Source organism: Oncorhynchus keta, chromosome 27, assembly GCF_023373465.1.
Source record: "Oncorhynchus keta strain PuntledgeMale-10-30-2019 chromosome 27, Oket_V2, whole genome shotgun sequence".
Lineage (NCBI taxonomy): Eukaryota > Metazoa > Chordata > Actinopteri > Salmoniformes > Salmonidae > Oncorhynchus > Oncorhynchus keta.
The window spans coordinates 25,579,133-25,589,226 of NC_068447.1; positions in this window are offsets into that span (position 1 = coordinate 25,579,133).

Consider the following 10,094-nt stretch of genomic DNA (forward strand, 5'->3'; position numbering starts at 1 on the left):
GATTTGAGCTCATATTGCGCTGGCTAGCATTACTTGTTTTTATGCTCTCCCTATACACACACACACACACACACACACTTTTTTATGGTTTGATCAAAGTTTCCAAATGTAAAAGGATTCCTGTGGTATTTAGCTACGTATTTGCAGGAATCCATTCAAGTATATTTTGTGGCTTTTGTTGAACGCGTTCTAATCTCAAGTCGCGCTGTTGCAACTGCTAGTTAACACACAGTCCAGTTCCAAGTGAATGATGACAGGCCCTTGTGGCAAATGGCTTGTTTGCGTATAGTCTTCCTGTACCGTTCGCTATGGCGCACTGGTCTGCGTAGACTCCGGTTCTGGATTGTCCTAATGCACAGCCGCTTTCCCACTCTATATTACTATAGAGTTTTCCCAAATGCCTTAGTATATATAATTCCCAAACATTCTAATCATGAAAACGTGAAAATGACCGTATCTAATTACTCGCTTGTCATATTTTTTAAGTGTCATTCTTTATGCGGGTGTATATGAGCAGATTTGTATACGATTTCAGTTCCGCTTTAAGATAATTGTACTGAAAATTCCATTGAATGACAACTCCAAGAAAATGTGTTGGCCAGCAAGTGGGAGTGTTTTCAGTGGTTGCATTACATTTATTCGTTGCGCACAAGTTAGTCACAACTGCAGATTGCGTTACACAACTGAAAAGGTAAGTCTGAATACCAAATACTGAGAAGGGCGTAGGAAAGGCATAAATTCCTAAATCAGGATCGGGCCCTTAGACTTACCCAAGAACACTCCGCTGTATTTGCTCCCAAAGGTGTTTCTAACATGTATTGATTGACTCAGGGAGCTGAATACTTATGAAAAGAGTATTTTAGATTTTAATTTATATGAATCTTAAAAATAAAAAAAATCTTACACTTTGACATCACAGAATATTTTGTGTAGATTGTTGACATGATTACAACCAAATCAATTTCAATCACACATTGTAACACAAAATGTGAAGAAATCCAAGGTACTTTTGTAAAGTACTGTATGTAATTACCTTTTGCATTTTTGTTTTTTGTTGACATTTTAATCGAGTCATTTCATAAAGAATGGAGGACTGACTATAAGAGGCTGGAGAGAGTTCACTCCTACATTCAGTGGTAAGTGTGGTCCTAAATGCTTTGCTTCTGTTATGGGCTAATTATATTTATTTCTAATGTATCTGTACATCTTAAAAGGCCACATTTTAAAACGGAGTCCAATCTTGGTTTCATCAGACCCAAAGAATCCTGTTGGTCATAGTCTAAGGGTCTTTAGGTGCCTTTTTGGCAAACTACAAGCAGGCTGTCATGTGCCTTTTACTGAGGAGTGGCTTCCGTCTGGCCGCTCTACCATAAAGGCCTGACTGATGGAGTGCTGCAGAGATGGTTGTCCTTTTGGAAGGTTCTCCCATCTCCACAGAGGAACTCCAGAGCTCTGTTAGTGACCATCGGTTTCTTGGTCACCTCCCTGGCCAGGTGGCCAGCTGTAGGAAGAGTCTTGGTGGTTCCAAACTTCTTCCATTGAATAATGATTTAAGGCCACTGTGTTCTTGGACCTTCAATGCTGCAGAAATGTTTTGGTACCCATCCCCAGATCTTTACCTCGACACGATCCTATCTCAGGGCTCTAAAGACAATTCCTTTGACCTCATGGCATGGTTTTTGCTCCGACATGCACTGTCAACTGTGGGAGCTTATATAGACAGGTATGTGCCTTTCCAAATCATGACCCTATCAATTGAATTTACCACCGGTTGGACTCCAAGTTGTTGATAGATGAAATTATGGTTGAAATGACTAATTGTGTATACATTCCAATCAGAACTGACTAGTCCAAATGCTATAATGTACTGTACATGTGAATCTTCTCTCTTGCTCCCTTTCCCAATTGTATATAATGTAGTCAGGAGTTAGTAACAATGAAGGTCTGTTCCTTAGTTCATTCAGTTGTACAAATCTCCAGGTGGTGGGAACGGGCCATCTCCAGATTGTCGGGAATGTTGATTTATGCTGACTGGCCTTGACTTCGTGCTGATAGCGCGAGGGCTCAAGAGCTAGAGGGGCCTCTGTTTGTGAAATGGAACGTTTGGAAAACGCTGACGTCATTTTCAGTTTATAACCTGTGGAAATGTGTGTATGCATTTAGTACTCTCTTGTAATAAATGCTGTTTACCTTTGGATTTTAAGACTGGTCTCAATCTACTTCATGTATAATTAATGAACTTACAACTCATTAATGAAATAGAAATTAGTGCGAATTGATTTTGGCAATAAAACATACAGGAATATAGAATTCCTCTATCAATTGTATAAACATTTCAAGGATAATCAATGGAAACAGGATGCACCTGAGCTCAATTTCGAGTCTCATAGCCAAGGGTCTGAATACTTATGTAAAAACGTTTTTCCTGTTTTATTTTTCATACATTTGCAAACATTTTTAGAAAACAGTTTTCCCATTGTCTTTATGGGGTATTGTGTGTAGATTGCGTAGGATTCTTTAAATATCAATTTTAGAATAAGGCTGTTAACGCAACAAAATGTGGAAAAAGTTGAGTTCAGAATACTTTCTTTCCGAAGGCACTGTAGCTGATATGTATGACTTGCTTAAACAAATGTGGTTTCTACTGACAATTGATATGTACAAACTATGGTCTATAGCAACGACGAGCAGATAAGAGGCAGTCCGTAATTTGGATTAAGACATTAACGAGCGAGCTAGGACTGACGTAATCAATATAACTATTTGTTCAGCACTTTTGAAATGTACTTCGACAGAATTCAGAACATGGGTCGTTCTTACAGTATTCTCCATGTACACCAAATCAGAACTGTATGATAAACAAAGGGGGCATATAATCGACGCAGTTAGCTTTGAACCTTTCTGGCGCAGGTGTTCCGCTAGCGACCCACCTCGACAACATCCGGTGAAATTGCAGAGCGCCAAATTCAAAATACAGAAATAGTCATAATAAACATTCACAAAAAATACAAGTGTTATACATTGGTTTAAAGATTAACGTTTTGTTAATCCAGCCGCTTTGTCAGATTTCAAAGAGGCTTTACATTGAAAGCATACCATGCGATTATCTGAGGACAGCGCCCCGCTTACCAAAAGCATACAAACATTTTACAACCATGTAAAGGAATTACAAAAGACAGAAATAGCGATTTTAAAATTAATCACTTACCTTTGAAGATCTTCATATGGTTAGAGTCCCAGCTACACAAATGTTTGTTTTGTTTGATAAAGTCCCTCTTTATATCACAAAAAACTCAGTTTTGTTCAGTAATCCACTGGTTCAAAGGCGGTCAAAACATGGAGACGAATACATCCTAATAGTACTGGTAAGGTTCGTCGAAACATGTCAAACAATGTTTATAATTAATCCTCAGGTTGTCAATTGTCTAAATAATCGATAATATTTCAACCGGATAATAGCGTATTCAATAGAAAGGAAAAATAACGAATGGCGCTCACTCGGCCACGCGCGCAAACTAGCTCTGCATTCTTTCTCAGTCCACTGACAAAAAGGTTTTATTCTTCTTGATTTTTCAGAAAACAAGCCTGAAACAATGTCTAAAGACTGACATCTAGTGGAAGTGATAGGAACTACAATATGGGTCCTAACCCATTAGATACTCGAGGCATTCAATTGAAAATACCCACATCAAAGAAATCCCACATCCTGGATGGATTTTCCTCAGGTTTTTGTCTGCCATATCCGTTCTGTTATACTCACAGACATTATTTTAACAGTTCTGGAAACTTTATAGTTTTCTATCCAAATCTACCAATTTTATGCAAATCCTAGCTTCTGGGCTTGAGTAACAGGCAGTTTGCTTTGGGCATGCTTCTAATCCAGACGTCGAAATACTGCCCCCAAGCCAAAAGAAGTTCTGAACCACCCATACCAGATCCGGGATAATTGTCATCAGCAACGCTGAATAGCACAGTCAAATTATATTACTAGAAAATATTCATATTCATGAAATCACAAGTGCAATATTACAAAACACATTTTAGCCTTTTGTTAATCCACCTGTTGTCTCAGATTTTGAAGTTATGCTTTACAGCGTTTATCGATCACTCAACAAAACAATAAGTACACTTAGCATCAGGTAACTTGGTCACGAAAAGCAATCAAATGAATCTATTACCTTTGATCTTCGGATGTTTTCACTCACAATAATCCCAGTTATTGGATATAGTAATCCAATAAATATTTGAAAAACACCCTGAGGATATAATCAATCCTCAGGGTGTTTTTCAAATATTTATTGGATTACTATATCAACCGGGACAGTTGGCTTTACACTAGGACCGGGAGTAACAATGGCCGCCTTTCTCTTTTTGCGCACAATTCACTCTGAGCCCCCACCTATCCATTTACGCAATGTGGTCGTTCACGCTCATTCTTCAAAATAAAAGCCTGAAACTATGTCTGAAGACTGACACCTTGAGGAAGCGATAGGAAAAGGAATCTGGTTGATATCCCTTTAAATGGAGCAATGGGAGGCTATAGAACATGGAGTTTTCAAAATAGAAGCTACTTCCTGGTTTGATTTGTCTCAGGGTTTCGCCTGCAATATCAGTTCTGTTATACTCAGACAATATTTTGACAGTTTTGGAAACTTTAGAGTTTTCTATCCTAATCTGTCAAGTATATGCATGTTCTAACATCTGGTCCTGAGAAATAGGCCGTTTGGGAACGTTATTTTTCCAAACATAAAAATAGTGCCCCCTAGCTTCAAGAGGTTAGCTTGTTATGGCTGCAATCCCAATACCGGGATCGATATGACGACTACCAGTGAAAATAGAGGGCGCCAGATTCAAACCACAGAAATCTCAAAATTACAATTCCTAAAACATACACGTGTTTTATATAATTTTAAAGGTAATCCCACCAAAGTGTCTGATTTCAAATAGGCTTTTCAGTGAAAGCACTACAAACGATTGTTAGGTCTCCACCAAACCACAATAAGCACAGCCATTTTCCAGCGAAATATAGCATTCACAAAAAGAAGAAATAAAGACTAAATGAATCACTAACCTTAAATTATCTTCATCAGATGACACTCATAGGACTTCATGTTACACAATACATGCATGTTTTGTTTGATAAAGTTCATATTTATATAAAAAAAATTGAGTTTACATTGGCTATTTCGATTCACTAGTTCCAAAAACATCAAGTGATTTTGCATACCCACATCGTTTTAACAGAAATACTCATCATAAATGTAGATAATACAAGTTATACACATGGAATTATAGATATACCTCTCCTTAATGCAACCGCTGTGTCAGATTTCAAAAAAAGTTTGCGGAAAAGCAACACATGCAATAATCTGAGAGGGCGCTCAGAACAGAAGCCAAATTAGCCGCAATGTTGGAGTCAACAGAAACCAGAAAATACATGATAAATGTTTCCTTACCTTTGATGAACTTCATCAGAATGCAGTCCTAGGAATCCCAGGTCCACAATAAATGCTTAATTTGTTCGAAAATGTCCGTTATTTATGTCCAATTAGCTACTTTGGTTAGCGCGTTTGGTAACAATTCCAAAGTCACAAAGCGCGTCCACTATAATGTGACGAAATGTCCAAAAGTTCCGTAACAGTCAGTAGAAACATGTCAAACGATGTACTGAATCAATCTTTAGAATGTGTACATATATCTTGAATAACGTTCCAACCGGAGAATTAGAATGACTTCAAACCGTGACAGTGGTGACTATTTCCTGTGTCATTCGACCACCTTCACATTCGTCATCAGACAAAGTTATATTGACTGTTGACATCTAGTGGAAGGCGTAGGAAGTTCAAACTCATCCATATCTCGCTGTAATTTCAATAAGAGCTTGGTTGAAGATCTGCTACCCCAGAAAAATAACAGGAAGTGGAATTTCTCAGGTTTTTGCCTGCTATATGAGTTCTATTATACTCAGACATAATTCAAACAGTTTTAGAAACTTCAGTGTTTTCTATCCAATACTAATAATAATATGCATATATTAGCAACTGAGACTGAGGAGCTGGCCGTTTACAATGGGCACCTTTTCATCCAAGCTACTCAATACTGCCCCTGCAGCCATAAAAAGTTAAACAAGGTTAATGAAATTAATCATTTGACATGAGTCAGAATATAAATATCTCAATCTCAGACAATACCTTTACAGTGGAGGCAATAGAAGTTTAAAACATTTACAGAAAATACAAATGCCAGTGGAGGTGTTGCTGTTTTATATTCGGAACCACATTTCTGTAAAGATTAGAGGATCTCAGGTTAAATACTGTTGAAGTAATATGGCTACAGGTTCATCTGCCTCACCTAAAGCACATTTTTGTGGGAAGCTTTATAGGCCAAGTGCTAACAAGTCAGTATCTGGATAAGGTGTGAAATGCTTGATAAAATATGTGATATCAAGAGGTATATTTTCTGGGTTATTTAAGTATTGACTGGCTTTCATCAAGCTGCCCACTCAAGAAAAAGCTTCAAACTGTAACCAGTGCCTGCAACATGGTTCAGGTTCAGTCAACCTACCAGTTTATTTACAAACAGCATAGGAATGAAATGATCATATATTGATCACATCTTTACTAATGCTGCAGAAATGTGCTTGAAGGCAATATTCAGGTACATCGGATGTCGTGATCAAAATATAGTAGCCAAATCTGGGAAAACCAAAGTTCCAAAGGCTGGGCCTAATATAGTGTATAAGAGGTCATGCAATAAGTTGCGTCGTGATTCCTATGTTAATGTAAAGAATATTTGTTGGTCCGTGGTGTGTAATGACGAGCAAACAAAATGTGTCAAATGCTACATCTATGAAATTGCTTATCCCAGTTACTAATAAGCATGCACCCATTAAGAGAATTACTGTAAAAACTGTTACATCCCCATGGATTGATGAGGAATTTAAAATGTGTATGGTTGAGAGTGATGAGGCAAAAGTAATGGCAAATAAATCTGGCTGCACAAATGATTGGCAAATGTTCTGCAAATTGAGAAGTCGTGACCAAACTGATTAAAACCTCTTTGGGTTAGGGGGCACTATTTTCACGTCCGGATGAAAAGCGTGCCCAAAGTAAACTGCCTGTTACTCAGGCTCAGAAGCTAGGATATGCATATAGTTGGTAGATGTGGATAGAAAACACTCTAAAATTTCCAAAACTGTTAAAATAATGTCTGTGTATAACAGAACTGATTTGGCAGGCGAAACCACTAATATAATAATAATATATGCCATTTAGCAGACGCTTTTATCCAAAGCGACTTACAGTCATGTGTGCATACATTCTACGTATGGGTGGTCCCGGGAATCGAACCCACTACCCTGGCGTTACAAGCGCCATGTTCTACCAACTGAGCTACAGGAGGACCCTAGGTCTACAGGAGGACCCTAGGTCTAACCATCCAGGAAAAATAAAAACATTTAGGTCACTGTTTTCAATTAGTTTTCTATGGGAAACCCTATTTATGAGGAACCTGGTTGCAGTTCCTATGGCTTTAGAAATTGGTTTGTCTTTTGAGAAATGAAGAAGTAGTCCTGTTCTTTCCATGTGTCACTCAGATGGACTCTTGGTCCATCCAAGTATTTTAGTGCGCTTGACCTGGAACGCGCTTCATGTTGTTTTTATCCGTTATTGAAAAACAGTATATCCCGTCTTAAATTGTATAAATTATTTACGTTTTAGGGTACCTAAGGTTGGATTAGGAACGTTGTTTGAAATGTTTGGACCAAGTTTACAGGTAACTTATTAGATACTTTGTAGGCATGTTAGGCGAGTTGAAACCAGTGTATTTCTGAATCAAACGCTCCAAATAAATTGACATTTTGCATGGTCTGCTGTCGCCGTAAAGCCTTTCTGAAATCTGACACAGCAGATGGATTAACAAGAAGGGAAAGCATTATTTTGATGTATAACACTTGTATGTTTTATGAATTTGTATTATCAGTATTTATGTTTTTGAATTTGGCGTGCTGCAATTTCACTAGATGTTGTCAAATCAATCCACTTAACGGGATTAGAGCGGGAAGGGTTTACTAGGGATCTCTAAGAGGTTTTAAATAGAATAATCTACACTATGAAACACAGAATGACAGTAAAATGCTTTGGAGCACCGACAGTGAAATGTTGGCAAAGGCAAACTCGGCTCAATCATTCATTAAATCCGATGGCTCATCACAAAACCGACTGATATTGCTTTAACTATTTTAATGATTGTTTTTCATTGGCAAGATTAGCAAACTTGGGCATGACATACCAGTAATAAACGCTGAGTAGTATACAGTGCCTTGCGAAAGTATTCGGCCCCCTTGAACTTTGCAACCTTTTGCCACATTTCAGGCTTCAAACATAAAGATATAAAACTGTATTTTTTGTGAAGAATCAACAACAAGTGGGACACAATCATGAAGTGGAATAACATTTATTGGATATTTCAAACTTTTTTAACAAATCAAAAACTGAAAAATTGGGCGTGCAAAATTATTCAGCCCCTTTACTTTCAGTGCAGCAAACTCTCTCCAGAAGTTCAGTGAGGATCTCTGAATGATCCAATGTTGACCTAAATGACTAATGATGATAAATACAATCCACCTGTGTGTAATCACATCTCCGTATAAATGCACCTGCACTGTGATAGTCTCAGGGGTCCGTTAAAAGTGCAGAGAGCATCATGAAGAACAAGGAACACACCAGGCAGCCAAGTTCAGACCAAGACATGGGATCTTCCGGAAGGAAGGAAGGAAGGAAGGAAGGAAGGAAGGAAGGAAGGAAGGAAGGAAGGAAGGAAAGAAGGAAGGGAGGGAGGGAGGGAGGGAGGGAGGGAAGAATCCAAGGCAGACTCCATCAGATAACATAGGTATAAGCCATATGTTAACATCATATTGCTGTCTATTACTGTACGCCAAATTAAATTCTCTGCATATTGCTTACACTTTTCCAATCCTCTCAGAATGGCATACGTTCTGACTTCTACAGAGATTCCTAGGATGTTGGGTCTGGGTGGTTTCCACTGATTTTAACAGTACATTTTTCATGCCGTATTATATTCACATCTACTGTCCTCAGTGTTCACATTCGAGTGGGTATGTTATTTTTGTTGGTATGGATTACTGAATTTATTTGTTCACATGTCTGAATTTGTGTTGGGGAGGGGATTATGGTAATGACTACAAAATCAGTTCTCCATGGTTGATACTGCAAGTAGTTAGGAGCTTTGTACTGAGGAGATTGATAAGGAAAGTCTAACATTGAAATTGAAATGATTAATTCCATATCATACAGTGAAATGTTGCTTGCTTGTTACAACTTTACAGTTTTGCACAGGTGGGAAAAATACATTTTGGATATATACTTTGTACCTAGTATCATGTGTCAGACAACATTGTTTTATTTTTTTACTGAAGCCCATACTGTGAAATGGGAACAGGATTGTAATATAATTTGTTTATTTCAAGAATGTTGCACAATTATTATTTTGAGTATGAGAGGTATGATGATTGCCAAAAAAAGAAAATAACATTTGATTGGTTGATTGTATTGTCTTCTTGGCAGTATTGGAATAATGAGACGTAGCTATTTGGTAAAACAACTTTTGCTTTGTTGGATGATGTGTCATCAATAGGATGTGGGTGTACTTTCCTTATGTTCTGGAGCATATTTGTATTTATTGATTGTTTAATCGTTTCTTTTTCTAATGTATTATATGATTTGCCAGATGCCTTTTTACTCAGGAAAACCCTGTGGGAGATGGTACACAACATTTCTTCCATCTCTGAGGTTATGTTTGGGACATAACCACATTTCCATCCTGTTTGCATGCTAGTAAAAAGAAAAATCAAGACCGCTTTGATGGAAACAGGAACTTTAGGTGCGAGTTTGTTCGACATGGTGGGATCTTTTGTGTCTAAAATGTATTATGCGCGATATGGCGGCGGAAACCATCATATCGAAGTAAACTAGGAGTCACACGATAATATGCTGTGTGGTCCTCCCACAATGACTCAGGAAACCATGCAGTTTGTGAAATAATTTGATGAACTTCACAGGCTGGTGAAAGTGCAC